At 52.9% G+C, this 15277-nt stretch overlaps 1 protein-coding gene across 2 annotated transcripts in view; it reads right to left on the minus strand.

Moving 5' to 3' along the window:
• Positions 1-13898, minus strand: part of LOC120392089 (zinc finger protein 385C-like) — a 186582-nt gene extending 172684 nt beyond the window's left edge. Inside the window, exons 1-2 of one of the 2 annotated variants that reach the window (XM_039516478.1) lie at positions 13824-13864; positions 7745-7844 (exon numbers count right to left, since the gene is read on the minus strand). The gene's annotated coding sequence lies outside the window, so the exon portion shown is untranslated. Of the gene's footprint in view, positions 1-7744; positions 7845-13823 lie in introns of both variants that reach the window. The other variant, XM_039516477.1, reaches the window with a different exon arrangement.
• Between the last annotated feature and the right edge of the window lie 1379 nt (positions 13899-15277).

Raw genomic sequence — 15277 nt, forward strand, 5'->3', positions numbered from 1 at the left:
CTCACGATCCTGTTTTAATGGGGTGGCCAGGACTGGCTTAGACTTGCTGAGGCCCAGGGCCGAAGTCTGAGGGCTTCAGCCCTGGGCGGCAGGGCTCAGGTTACAGGCCCCCTGCCCTCGGGCTTCGGCTTCGACCCCCACATCCATGGCGGTGGGGCTCGGGCTTTGGCCTCTCCCCCTGGGGCAGCAGGACTGGGGCGGGCTGAGGCTCTGCCGCTCCCCCCCGCCCCCACCAGGGTCGTGTAGTAATTTCTCCTTTCAGAAGGGGGTCGGAGAATAAGTTCGAGAACCCCTGGCGTAAAGTACCGTTAGGAGCCAACAAAGGCTTGTTATGCACGGAGCTAAAGCCCCACTGGGATTGGTAGCTTTGACCTCACCCCTCAATAAACAAACACAAGCCCCCGCCGCAGACAGAAGGGGGCTGAACGCACTGGCTGACTATTGTTTGGGCGGGTGCACGTGTGTGCGCGGCAAGAGAAACCTCACAGCACGTGAGATCAGACACAACCCGACTGAGCGAGAGCCCCAGTCTGACGGAGCAGCTAACGGCACGTGGCTGACCCTGGAAGAAAGCTGGGGAGAGGTTTTTGGGACAGGCTGAAAAGCTGTGAGCAAAAGAAGCCGTTTCCTGCTGTTTGATTCCCTCTGAGTTCAGAGACACGGGGACTTCGGACAGTCTTTGTAAATAAACAAAACCGCACCAAAGACCGACCTGACTATCACCAACTTGTATTCTCACCGGGGACATCCACAGGCCCAAACTCCAGCTAGCCTCTCGGGCTGAAAGGGGGCAATGGTCTTGTCATGGCAGGAGTCGTTACACAGTCTTACATATTGTTTTCTTCGTGCATGAGTCGTGGGCAGTCTTTGAAGAAATGCAGCATCATTCTCAGTTCTGTGATGAAGACCTTGTTGGGAGGAGCTGTTGAAAACTAAAGGGGAGAGTCAACTCTCCTACAATCTCTCTAACTGGAGTCAATTCTTGCTCCCCGGAAACTGGGTGTTAGTGTTTTGGTCAGAGGTTCCTGAAAGAAGGTATTGCTTGCATGCTGTTCGTGACCATCTCTGTTCCAGGACTAGCGTAGCAAGTTACACTAAAGCACACCCACATTCCACCTCACTAACTTCTCCTCCAATGGGAACTTGACCAGCAAGGACCTGAAATCTGCTACCACTCCACAAAGGGGCAACAGTATTTATTAATATGGGAAATTGCGAATACGTCTTGGAAGCAGTTCCAGAGCATGAATTCCTGAACCCAGGCTGAACAGGACAACATATTCAAAAGGACCCAAGAGGTCATGACTGGGCTGGCATTTTCACTCATTCCTGGCATGCGCTATGTAAGCAACAGGCTGAGGAAGGAGGGTTTTGCTGGGGTTTTATTTATTTATTTTTAAGCACTTCAGAGTCCATCAAAAGTAACTTTCAAGCATATAACAAACAGTAAATCTTCTGTACTGCAAATGCTTGCAGCAGTTCAAACAAATGCAAAGTAGCTGCTCTCCTGCCCAAAACAAACAGCACGTGTGTCGCTCTCTCTGGGAGTGCTGTGTTTCTTGGAGAGATGAGACGGGGCACAAGCAGCCTGGGGAACAGATGACAAACGTTAATGGGAAGAAGTGTTACTACTTCAAAAGGAGGATTTGAGTCAGACAGCCCGAGCAAATCCAGCGCCACAGCAACGCAGTTGTTCCCGTTCCAAATAAGCAAATAACCTGTTAAAAGGCACTTGGCTCCTGTGGGCGAGGGAGCAGAGAACCGGAGTCTGCAGCTACACGCCTGGTTCCCAGCTCACAGCTGCTTGGCGGCTTGTGAACTAATGAGGTGCTGGGTCTTTGCTCTATTTCCAAGCACACACAAGACAAGATCACATCACAAGAACCATCAGCATCTTTCCTGGCAGGCTCAGCAGAGGGAACAAGAACGAAACAGACCCTGCGGAATACATCCCCCTTCACTGGTAATTACTATTGGGGGTGGGGAGTTGATGAGATCACAGCGTCGGTTGATGAAGGTCACTGTGTCGACACAAGGTACTTCGACTCTTGGAAGGCATTTGAGTTAGTCCTGCATGATACCAGCCATGCAGAACCCTGCCTAAAATCACCGCTGGCAGTGTGGGCTAGTGGGTAGCACCCTGGAGCTGGGACTCAGGAGAACAAGGTTCTACTCCCAGCTCTGCCTGCTGGGTAACGGGGCCAGCTCACCATCCGTACCTCAGTTCCCCCCCCGCCGTAAAACGAGGATAACACTGATCCACTGATGAAACGCACTATATAAAAGAGGAAGTGATTATAATAAATGGATTTAAAATGGTTAACGGGTAGATCTCAGAGCCATTGTAAATGGGAAATCATCTTCCCTCCGGGATCTGTTCTTGGCCTGAAGTTATTCAATATCTTGGAAGAAAACAGAAAACCACAGCTGGCAAAATGTGCAGCGGACGTAAAGATCAGCAGAGTGGTAAACAGCACAGGGGCCAGGTCACATACGGCGCAACCTGCATTGCTTCATAAGGCGGCTCGTTTGAGTATCGTGGTTTAATACAGCCAATGCAGGTCATCCACCTAGGAACAAATGGGACTGCACTGGGATGCAGGGACACTGCAGAGAATCAGGGCCAAGGTCGATAACCCAACTGAACACGCACTCCCACCGCCATGCTGCAGCTAGGAGGGCAGACGCCGTCGTCGGATGTACAGGCAAGCGAACGTCAGACAGGAGCAGGGCAGTGGTGTCACCCCTGGGCACGGCACTAGCCAGCCCGTTCCTGGATACGGCGCCCAGGTCCGTGCGTCATTCACAAAGGATGTTGACAAACTGGAAAGGGTTCAGAAAAGAGCGACGAGAACAAGCCCAGGTCTGGGAACCCTGATCGGAACTAGAGGCCTAAGCAGCTCAGCCTATTAGTTCAACCTTCTCTGGGACAAGAAGTGATTTGATCGTGGCCTGTACGTACCTACCGGGGGAAGAGATTTCCGATGGCCGTGGGCTCTTTGCTCTAGCAGACACGGGCAGAACAAGGGCCAGTGGCTGGAAGCAGAAGCCAGACACACTGAGGCTAGAAAGAAGGAACATGTTAAAAGTGAGAGTTACTAGCACTGGCCTAGCTGCCCTAGGGCCATGGCAGATTCTCCACCACCTGAAGTCTTTAAATCACACCTGGAGGCTGTAAATCTGCATCACGCCCATAACTGGGGTTTGAAATCACCGGCCAAGAGTCTCGGCTCCTGCGAGGCCAGAGGTCAGACAAGATCCCTGTAGTGGCCCCTTCTGGCGGTCACAGCTGTGAACAATGTATATCACAGTGGTGCCTAGAAGCCCCCACTGAGCTCAGAGCCCAGACATGGTGTGAGAGCATCTCGGCCCCACAGAGCAAAGTCAAGACAGGCAAAGGCACGGGGGGGACTGAGGCACAGAGAGATGAAGTGACTTGCCCAAGGTCACACAGAGAGTCTGTGGCAGAGCCAGGAACTGAACCCACATTCCCAGTCTCAGCCCAGAGCACCCCTCCTGTCAGTTCTGTATCCCAGACACACCCTTCTGCTGAGCAACTCCACTCTGCCCCGACAGGGGAATGGGTTTTTTACATCTCTAATTGCTACAGTTCCACTCCTTCCTCCCCCGTACCCACCTTCCAGCCTTTTGCCTTGACGTGACTTGCTGATGAAGCGAGGAGAGTGGAGGATGCTCGCAGCGATGTACGCGGGAGTGGGACTTCGTCTTCAATTATTCCTCTTGCTAACATGACACACCCATGAATTACAGCCTGCACTTGCAACGAATTACAGAAGCAAAGTCATCCAGGGACCAACATGCCAGAGCTCTCTGCAACGTCAGGTGCCAGTAATTACTCACAGGCTCAAATATCCAAGGGAAGTTATGTGGATGGGGCCACTGAGACAGGGTCACATCCAGAACTTTAAATCACTCGTGCAACCCCTCCTGAGATCACGTGCACGTTTGTCGGGCACGCACAGTGCATGCAATTACAGCAACATAAACTCTGTCATTTGACGGCCTCCAGCCAGGGCACTTCATGGTGGGATCCTGTTGGATCTCATGAGCTCAGCGAGGTCGCTAGAGCCGTGCATTAGATGGTTCAGCAGTCGGCACTCCTGCGTTGGCCCTGGGGGTTGCTCTGGTGCCCGGGAAGAGCGTAAATGTCTAAATCCCAACTGGGCCAAAGCCCAGCAGTGAAGGGAGGGCTGACTGCAGGTGCTGTCCTTCAGAGGAGATGTAAAGACCAGGTCCTGAGCATTCATGGTTATTGACTGACATGGTCATGATGGCGTTTTTCATACAAGTCAAGGAACTAACGCTGGTGCCCCGGGGAAAAGGCTTCGGAGCGCAGCACCGTCAAGCCAGCCCATTCAGAGTGCAATGGCGAGTAGGGACCCTCCTGCACAAGCCACAGAAAACAAGCCGTGGTGCTCCGCCAAGGACGGCTGCAGATTATCCCCGAGGCCGCCATTCCGTGATCCCAGCACCCACCTCTTAATGCTGCGCATGAGGAAGACACTGTCCCGCTGGGTCACCCGTGGAGCAGTCACGCTGGTTTCCTCACAGGACAGGAACCAAGGAGAATGAAGCAGCGACGTCCTCTAAAACGGGGTTGATTCCAAGAGATGACGAGCTGCAGCTCGGGGGCTTGAGCTCCTCAGAACGGGGACAGGGCAGACGCTGATCCCTTGCTGCGGCTTTTCACCAAGGCGAACAATGACGCTCTGAGCAGGGCCACACTCCCTCTCTCAGATGCCTCTAGCAAGGCTAAGCGGCCCAGGGTTCGCAGTGCAGGCACCCCCTTCGTGGCAGCACTCTGTGACCAGCACTCGCCACCTTAGTCCCTGGACTGAATTTAAGGGCTTTCCAGAGCGAACCAGCATCTACGGGAGACTTTGCTCCTGAAGAGACCACATCTCCCCTGGCGCCAGCCTCCTCCCTATTTCCTTTATTTATCAGTGCTGTGCATTCTAATCCAGTCACTCAGATGATGAGAATCAAGACTTTGCAACTCTCTGAAAGTTCCCAGGTTTCAGTGATCACATGAAATGCTAATTAGCAGAGCAACTCTGCGGCTCTTTTCAACCTAAAACTCACATTTACCCTTTCAACAGAACTTCTGCTTCACAGAAAGGCCTGTGGGTTAACGAAGTGTTTGAAGTTCACCTGCGGCTGCATCTAGTGCTGGGTGATCGGTTACTGCCCCCTGACAAGCCTGCTAGGGCTCTGCAGGGTTGATTTTTCTCATCCTCATTAAATGCTCAGAGTCCTCCTTGACATCTAGCCTGTGAACTCATTCCAGGGAACTTCTCTCCTTCCAAGTGGGCAGCGAGGAGGGACACTCATGTGGGAAGCACCACCCAGAGTGGTTGCTGATGCCAGGACAGACCCCTCTGTCTGAAGGAATTCTGTTAAATGATGATTGACAGAGAGAGACAAGGGATGAAGGGGGCAGGCAGGGACTGAAGATGGGGTGATGGTCAGAGCAAGCAGCCAATTAGCACAGTCCAGACAAAGCCCCAGCCAGCTCTCTGAATGTCCAAAGATCCCTGCTAGTGTGGTGGGAGCGGGGTGCTCTCAGAGTTAACACCCTGCTCTTAGGAAAAGCACACAGGGAACCTAAGTGTTCCCAGGTGTCAGATTTCCATGACAGGTGACAGACACCAATAGAGCATCCTCTAAAACTGGCCTGAAACTTTCCATTCAGCACTGACGCAGCGGGAAAGACGTCCCCTATTCAAACCCCAACATCTCCCATCACAACACCGGCCAGCTTCAACCCTGCTCTGCTCGGAAGAGCGCCACCGCAGAAGCTGTCTGGGGACCTGAATACAGCCAGAGACACTGACCTGCCACCTCAGGGAGCTACACCGCTATCTGAAAGAGAGGTGCCCACGAGCAGCACCGGACGCTGCGCCCTGCCAGGGAGCTGCCCGTTCTCCATCCCCAACCTCCGATAAAGGAGGAATCGAGGGTTCCAAGAGTGATTCACGATTTTGGGGGTCATGTGGCTTTTCCAGTAGATGCTGAGCACCCACCCCTTGAAATCCAGGCCCCTTGAAGACATCCCAAGTTGGGGACCTAAAAACGGAAGTGCCCCAAATTGTTGGGAACAGCTTGGCCAGACTGTCCTTAATAAATTGCCAGCCAGGGCAGGGAAACGCAGCAGTCAGCTTGCTCAGCAAATTGAGACTTGCAAAACCAAAAAGGACCCATGTCTTTTCACCCTCCCTAAGCGGCTTTCCCTCCTCTCTGCCCTCCACCCCTCTGCTGCTCCTTGTGAATAAAACAAGCATCGCTTCAGATCCAAATTCCATACCCTGGGAAGTACAAAATTTAAGACTGACCATGGAGCCAAACTGAGCAAAAACTAGTTTGGTTTAATTCCTCCAAGACCCACTGGTAAAAGGAACCCAGCTAGGAAATAACATACTCACTTATGCCTTCACATACCACCACTGCACCAACAGGATCACATTAGCCTTTTTATACATTCATACCAAAGGGGCAGCAGCAGCTCTCAGCACTGAGATAGACTGGGAGGGGCGGGGGGGGGGGGGAAAATAGATTAACATTAAAACTTAACCTAGAAAAAGTTCCCATTATCAACTAGTTTTAAGAGAGTTCCCATAATTAGGGCAGGGAAATCGAGACGGGAACATTCTCCTTTTCAAACCAGAGCAAATTTGTTCCAATGCAGTTTAAAGTTCCAGGCTGATCTCCGGTTTAGCAAACTGCCCCTTCCTTTCTGCCTTTCCAGAGATGCCCACGGCGGGTACCAGCCTCACCTCCACCTGGGCTGCGCAGCTGCCACCAAGTTTGAACTCTGAGCGGCTCCCAGAGCTGGGATGCTTTCCAGGAAGTTAACAGCAGCAACCCACCCTACAGGACCCCAGTTACTAGTATTGCTACAGTTCCACTCCTTCCTCCCCCGTACCCACCTTCCAGCCTTTTGCCTGGACGTGACTTGCTGATGAAGCGAGGAGAGTGGAGGATGCTCGCAGCGATGTACGCGGGAGTGGGACTTCGCCTTCAATCATTTCTGTATTATGTATCGTTTGTATTGTGGTAGCACCAGGCAACCCCCAGCCCCACTGTGCTACACAACATCTGCCCCTGGCACTGTAGCTCCTCCATCAGGCAGGGCAGGGCCATCACGCAGATGGGGAACTGAGGCACACAGAGCCTAGCCCAAGGTCACGGGGAGTCTGCAGGAGCAGGGAACTGAACTCAAGCCCCCTAAACCCCAGGACAGAGCTCTAACGACCGCGCCTTCCTTCCTCTCTTTTAGCATGAGAGGCCCCTTCCTCCCACACACTGAGCCTGTGAGGCCCGTGGGATTCTGGAAAATTAATTCCTCCTTAATTGCTTAATTGCACACTGAGGAGGGTTGAAAGAGTTTGGGTCTCTTCTGCGTCATGCAGCACAAGCATCGTGTCTGGCAGCGGCTACTGGCCTGTGCTGATGCGCCAGAAAGCAGGATACCAGCCTGGAAGGACCACTCGTCTGTCCTCCTGCGACATAACGTGGGATATTGACTAGCTGGACAGTGCCATTGCACCAGGGCCTGCTACTGTCAGAACCTTCAGGTCTGGAGGCGAAAGGAACGAGGGACAAACACAAGGAGATCACTGGGATTTAGAAAACATTGCAACACCTGAATATGGACCAAGCAAATTCAGAGAGGCGAGTACTGCCCCTGTGGCATCCTGCCGCGAGAACTCGAGGCAAGCTTTACCTGCAGGGACACAGGAACGAGGAATTTCCCAGTGCACGACAGTAATTTCGGCATGTCTCTACAGCTGGCCTTTGCAGCCTCCCAAGACTCCGGGAGGCTCCTGCAATATACAGATTTATTTTTTTTTTAAACGACTCACAAGTAAATTGTTGTGGGGCCTGTAAAAAATGAGCACTTGTTACCATGCAGCCATGGAGCAAATTTCCTTGAGAGCACAGATGTAATTCTTGAGAGGGGCTCCTTGACGTATAAATTATAACACTATTTTGGATGCAATCTAAGAACATCAGACAAAGAAAACAGCCTTTGTACATCACAGTGTTAGTTCTAAATTGACAAAGACCCTCGTGGGCTTTGTTCCTCCGCCCCAGGCTGCACATTTTGCATTTTTTACTTTGCCACGAAATGATGAAGAGCCTGTGGAACAGTGGGCTCAAGGTATGCAAACGCCAAACGGCGGCAGTGCCAGAAAAACAGCTCCATGGGATTCTTCGTTAGCTAAAAAAAAATAACAAATCATATGTTGAGACACAGGTGACTGTTCAGAACTAAAAGCAAATCAAAGCAAAAGGCAATGCAAAGCAACGCTGTCAGGGCTTTCGGTCCAGTGTAGAGAAGGGTTGAACATACGCCTTGGTTTACTGAGGCAGGCTGACAGTACACGGGACGCTTTTAAAAATATAGATAGAGATACATCCCCAGGGCTGCAAGAATAAATTAAAGGCAAAAGAAGGAAAGAATCCAAGAAATGCAGATCTTTCTCATGGGGTAGCTATATTTCAAATTCTAGCCACAGCATCTAGTGTCCCTTTGCAGGCAATAAGTTAGCAGCAAGCGTGTTCATTTTGTGTGGTTGCTACTTGCTGTATCATTAGTGCCGTTAGGAATACTTTATAACGAGAGCCCCTTAGCAAAACATTCATGTAACCATTTAGGGAGCAATCCAGGCCCTACTGAGGTCAGGGGGAGTTTTGCCGCTGACTTCAAGGGGGCCAAGGTTTCACCCTTAAGAATTAAGCCTCAGGACGCCTGAGTTGTCAGTTCAAATCCGATCTCAGGTGTGTGGGAATAAACAGGGAGAAGTAAACTATCAACCTCAGTGCAGTTACTCCAGAATTACATCCACATGCCGGAGATCAGAATCTGGCTGCACGTCAGTGCGGATCTACGCACAGAAGACACACCAGTGTCACAAAACCAAAGCTACCATTTCGGTAGAGCCAGGGCCGGCTCCAGTGGTTTTGCTGTTCCAAGCAGCAAAAAAAAAAAAAAAAACCCTACAAAACTCGCGATCATTCTTCGGCAGCAATTCGGGGGCAAGTCCTTCCCTCCAAGAGGGACTGGGGGATCCGCTGCCGAAGAGCCGGCCATGCCACCCCTCCCGTTGGCCGCCCCAAGCACCTGCTTGCTGCGCTGGTGCCTGGAGCCGGCTCTGGCGCTCACGCTGGGGAAGGAGAAGTCCGCTCTGCACCTGCCCCAGGGCCGTCCAGAGGATTCAGGGGGCCTGGGGTCTTCGGCGGCATGGGGCCCCGGGCGGAAGGACCCCCAGCTGTGGGTTTTCGGGACACTTCGGCGGCGTGGGGCCCCCAGGCGGAAGGACCCCCCACCATGGGTCTTTGGGGCACTTCGGCGGCGGGTCCCGGCTAGAACTGGGCCTGGCTAGAGCTTTGCTGGCTGAGGTTACGGAACGATCCCCCAGGAAGGAAGGAAGGTCAGGAAAAAAGACCAAGACATCCCAAGCTCACGGGGGCGGAAAGAATCCCAGCAGGACCCACACACATTATCACCATCTGAACTGGGCAGCCCCAGGAGAGCACTGCAGAGCGAGATAAATAAACCCGTCCTCCCAGCCGCAGCCCCCCCGCCGCTTAACCAATGTTCTAGCACCGTCTTGCTGAAAGGGTCCCTTTCGGTTCACCAAGATTCAACCGCAGGCCACAACACTCGAGTCTGCAAAACCTAACCCAGGTCCCCACCCCCAGCTTTGCTGGAGTTGGGACCAAGGCTCCGAGCCTGCAATGGGATCCCCCCGCCTGTGCAGACCCCCAAGCGGGCACACTGATCCGTGCGAGGACGGCACGCATCAGGGGAGGTCAGGTTAGTGACCGGTGCCCTGCCCCTTTAAGCACTGACAGTCCGTTCAGGGGGTCAGTGGGGCTGGCCCTGGTTGTAGCAGCTGACTAGCGTGTGCCCCCAAAGGACGGGGCAGCCACAGGGCTTGTGCCAGCTTATTAGTCTGTCTTTGATCCTAAGCTTAATAAATCTCCCGTTTTAAAACGCTCCTTGGCCTGGGAGCGCAACACCAGCACATTCCCGGCCCTGATCGCCACGGCAGGCACAAGAGCCTCCTTCTTTCCAATGTCCGGCTTCTGACCCAGCCTCCTCGGCCTGGACTCGGCCATTTTCGTTCTCCTTTCTGCTGCTGGTTATTATTTAGCTCTGCAAAAGAGCCTTGAGAGTCAGTTTACAGGGCAGAAGCCATCCAAAAATAAGGGGGCAGGGAAAATCCCCTGTTGTTCTGTTCCCAGCAGATTGAACTGGGCCATTTGGACGCAGAGGGAAAAGCAGAACCAGCCCTCCAAGCTTAACTGCATTGTGCGCTGATCGCATATGTTCAAACCAAAACAACCCTCAAACGCTCGTGTGTTGTGTGATGACTTTAACAAAGGAACCTAAACAAGACGGGCTGGACATGGCGTAAAACAGCTGCTTCCCAAGACACGCTGCTTCGAAAGGAAAGGGCAAAATGCAAGGGGGGAGGGACGTATGCCAAGCAAAGGCAATAAATACAGGACCTCACCGCCAATGGGTTTAACCTTTACAGCACAATGCTGCTCCCACCAATATGAATGGGAATTTTGCTCATAACTTCATAAGAAGCAGAAGCTGTCATGATTTTATTGGGTCTCAAACTATTCGGTGTCAAGGCCCCAGCTCCAGGAGTCATGTGGTATGGGAGACTCTCAGTTTTCACTGTAAAAGAACGTTTCTGGCCCTTGTGGGCACAGAGAAAAGTGCGACCTGCTAAAGGCTCAGAAATTAGAACTCGGCCACCCAACATTTTTTGATCTCGCGCTTTCTAAGCCAATCCCATAATTTCTGAACATCTGGAGTTAAGAACCTTGCCAGCGCAAAACCATCACTTGAGCTAGCGAAGGAGCTGAGGCGTGCTCAGGCCAATGCATCAGGATGCAATTAGAACAGCTACGTCATTTTTTACAAGTGCATCCTCACCTACTAATTATAGCCCAGTGTAATTTAACTATCCTATAAAATTTCACCCTGAAGACCTCTATTTTTTCTCCTATTTGAAAGCATAAGAGTATTTATTTTAAATATATGTACAGAAAACAAAATGCCCTGAGCCCATTGCTAAATTCAATGGCATTCCAGGCCGGACATTCGAATTTTATCATCCAGACAGTTACATTTCACGGTAAACGTAATGTTCTGTTCTCAGTACCCCATAGAACTGTGCTAGACAAACAGAGCCACCACTTGGCTGGACGGCTCCACCTGAAAGCACCTGCAGCCACTCATAAAAAAATAAACGATTGTGCAATTGACTGATGTTATTTGGTGAAGAAACACATGAGCAAGCTGGAAAACGAGGACACAGACTCGTCTGTTTCATGCCTCCTCCATCTAGCACCACTTTCCAGCAGCGCACGGCTATTTTAAGAGACCGCGCCCCATTTGCAAGCATGGAAGCTTATACAGACTATCCAAACCACACACTTAGATGCTCAGATCAGTACCTAGGGTGAAATTAACCCTGTGCAGATACCAAGCACCAGGCCGATAATTACGTAAGTCGCCAATGCTCCAATCCTGCAAAGACTTACTCACATGCCTAACTTTACGCAATGCAACCAGCCCCATCAGCTTCGGAGGGGTGACACACGGTGCGTTAGGTTAAGCACAGGCATAAGACTTGGCAGGCTCAGGTCATCAGAGGCGTTAAGTGGTGCACAGATATTTCGCTAACCCTCTGCCTGGTGTAAATGTCTCCCCATAAGCCCCCTAACACAGCCTCCCATGCTGGGAAACCAGGCCAATAGACCTCACTTGAACCCAGAACCAGAGATTTCACCCCATTTTGCTTGTTAAAAGTTGATGTATTTAAGATAAAGGTTGAATTTCTGTCTCTGGGAAAAACAAAACAAAAAACTCAGCTGCACAACCCCATCAAGCTCTGTGTTCAGATTCGGTGAAAGGATTCATTTTTCCCATTTGACTGTAATACGTTTGGCATTAAGTGCTGACAGTTCTGCCCGGGTGTTCTGCCAAAGATAAATCATAGACATGGAGCTTCTTTTTAAGATACTTAGGATTTACTGTTCAGGAAAAGGAAAAGATTTCCAGCCCCACCACTCGCACAATCCCCAGGAAAATTCACAGCAGTAACTACGCAGCTATCGAGTGAGTAATAGAATGAACTGAACAACATATTGGAGGACAAGCGGGTCAGAAATCTTCTGGACAGGAGTGACACTCATGGGACTAAGTAATTGCTGATCACCGAAGTTAACAGGCTAGAATCACATTTGGTTCATAATGGGAAATCCACACATACGCAGGCCGAAGCAATGCCCCACTCGTTACCTAAATCACTCACAGAAAACGCTTTCATAAGGACTCAGCAAAAGGCTTTTTCTTTAAAAGCTGAGTACCCCTTGTGGAGAGAGCCAGAAAGCCGAGGCTTGATTTTCTACCGAAACCATTCCATTACTGAATGAAATCTACTGATGGGAGCACCCTCCCAGCCAGCCACCGAACTGCAGGGTACGTAGATTACATGACTTTGCATACTTACTGCAGCAGGCTGACAACTTTGCTACTATAACCCAGGACATGGGAGTTGTTATCACAGCAATAAAATCCAGACTGCACAGACGTCACCAACTAACCGCCCTTTTTTGAAGATAAATGGTTCTTGAAATGAATTACTCACCCAGCGCAACAAGAAAGGGGGTCTAAAGAACCCAATATGTTTTATTTTAAGTTCTTCAAAGCAGGTTTCTCTGCAAAATTCACACTTTGTAAAAGAAAGAAAAATAGGAATAAAGTTTGTTCTCCCCTCATGGGCATCTCACACACGTAGAAATAAAAGACCAAGCAACCCAGCAGTGATCTTTAAGGAGGCTGGATTCATTCAAACATGCTGAGATTGCAAAAGTTTGTTTCCTTAGAAGAGTGAAAGTTTGCAGGGTTAGGGGTGGAAGGAGCTGGGGAGGGTGGAGGTGTCTCAATGTAGCGAGACGCCTACAAACTCCCGTTTCCTGGGGACCTTGGATATTTCCAGCTGCAAAATGCAAACAAAACAGGAAGCGACAATAAAGCAGGAAAACAACCCGACGCAGCCAGAGGGCTGATTTGCGGACAATGGACCCGATTCTGGTCTCCCGGCCTCGCTCAGCCTGACACCTCTGACTCCAGATGGAGCAGCTCCATCTCCTGGCTTGCGCCAGCGTGTGAGGAAGCCGAATCACGCCTGTTTCTCCAGCCCCAGCCCCAGCCCCTTGTTTGCTGAGCAAATGGCTCGAAAGCACAGAATGGGAAGGGTCCCACATCACCATCCCGGCTCAGCATCCCTCGCCCTGTGCCGGCCGCCTGGGCCCTGCCCCACGGACATGCCCCACCTGCAATCCGGATTTACACATACACACAACCCACCTTCCTCTCACCGCTGACTCTGATGCCCCGGCTCTCCGGGGCGCGCCAGGTGAGCCGCAGCAGCCCGGGAGAGCGCGGGGGGCTGGAGCTCAGGCGGGATCTCCGGCTGCCCTAGTTCACTTCTCTCCTGTCCTGCTGAGATCGGGGCGCACGCTGCCCGCACAGAGCCCCTTCCCCTCAGCTTCCGCCGCGGCAACAACTAGCCCCCCCGTCCCGTCCCTGCCCTGCCCCTGCCCCCCCGAGAACTCTCCCTAATGCTCATTAGTTTAATTAATGAATCAGCGCTGCCCTTTCCAGCGCACCGCCCTACGCACAGCTGCTGCTCCTGTCGGGGGGGGGGTGCACCAGGCAGAGGCCCGGCCGCCCCCCCCCTGCCCAGCCCAGCCCCCCGGTCCCCGCTCACCTGCCCAGCCGCTCAGCTGTGCCGCCTGCACCGCTCCGGGCAACAAGCTCCCCGCGCGCGCCCGCCGCCGCTCGCTCTCGAGAGGGCGCTGGGGCCGGGGGAGCGCGCGCGCGCGCCCGGGGGAAGGAGGCGTGGGGGGAGCAGCTGGTTCTCCAGGGCGGTGCCGGCCGCCTGCCCCCTCCCCGCTGCACGTGGCTCGCTCCGCTGGTTGCACATCAGCGCCCCCGGCCTGCACCCTGCGCCCCCCCCCCGGGGCTCTCCACCCCATGGGTCCAGAGCCGAGCTGCCTGGAGGGGGGCGGATCCTGGGCTCACAAGGGGGGTTCCCAGGCCCCAGCCCAGCTTGCTGCACCTGCCCCCAGCAGCAGGCAGAGCGGCTCAGGCCCCTCTGTCCTGCCTGGGGGGTGTCTCCTGGGGAAAGGGGGGCCACAGGAAACCAACACCCCCCCCCAGGTCCTGGGGAGCAACATGCCCCCCAGCCAGCCAGGGGCCATCCTGCCCCCCTCCCCTTCAGACCCGTGCGGAGCACTCAGGCCCCTGCCCCACGAGGGATGTGCCCTTCTGAATTCAACACGAGCGTAGCCAAGGGCCCCAGACGAGGCCGGGGACGGCCTACAGGCCTCCATGCGGCCACTCCTGCTTCATGCCAGGCAGCTCAAGGGCGCCCCGAACAGGGAGCTAGCGGGGGCGGGAGTGGAACACATCAGAATCCACGACCTTCAGGATGCTGCCACATTCCCTGTTTTATTAGTTACCCAACACCTGATTGGCCTTTGGAACTCACCGCCACCAGTCCTCACTGAGACCAAGAACTTAGCAGGAGTCCAGAAAGAACTGGAGATTGATATGGATAACGAGACCATCCAGAGCTTTAATTTATAAGGATTTAAAACCAAACACCCACCAGTTCTGGGTTGATATAAACGCTCCTGTTTCAGGTCAACCCCTGATTGATGGAGGTCAGGAAGAAACTTCCCCTGGGGGCAGGTTATTTCATTGCCGCAGGCTTCCTTCACTTTCTCTGAAGCCACTGGGCATGGCCCCTCTTGGCGAGAAGAGACAGGGCGACATGGTCCTCAGTTCCCCAAAGGATGTCGCAATTTCCTCTATTTTCTGCCGAAACTGGAAGCGAAGCAGGTGTTTCCCTCCCGCAGCAGAAGTGGCTGGGAACGCAGCGGGGTCCGACCGAGCCCGGAGGGGAGGAAGGAGACGGGGCTGGTATTTTTGGAGGGGGGGAAGGCTTGCGTAACATACAGTGTGCTGCATCCCTGAGAACTGACACTGCTTGGGTCCCCACCCTCTGCGATTTTCTCTTCCCCTCAGGGCACAGGGACAATGCTCTCAAGTACCCCAGCTCTGGGCAGCAGCAAGAAACCAAAACCCCCAACCAGAACTTTAGCCACGGTGACAGGCCTAAGGGACACAATTGGCAAGAGCTGCAAGCCAGCCATGCTG

Source organism: Mauremys reevesii, linkage group 27, assembly GCF_016161935.1.
Source record: "Mauremys reevesii isolate NIE-2019 linkage group 27, ASM1616193v1, whole genome shotgun sequence".
In the NCBI taxonomy this organism is placed as follows: domain Eukaryota; kingdom Metazoa; phylum Chordata; order Testudines; family Geoemydidae; genus Mauremys; species Mauremys reevesii.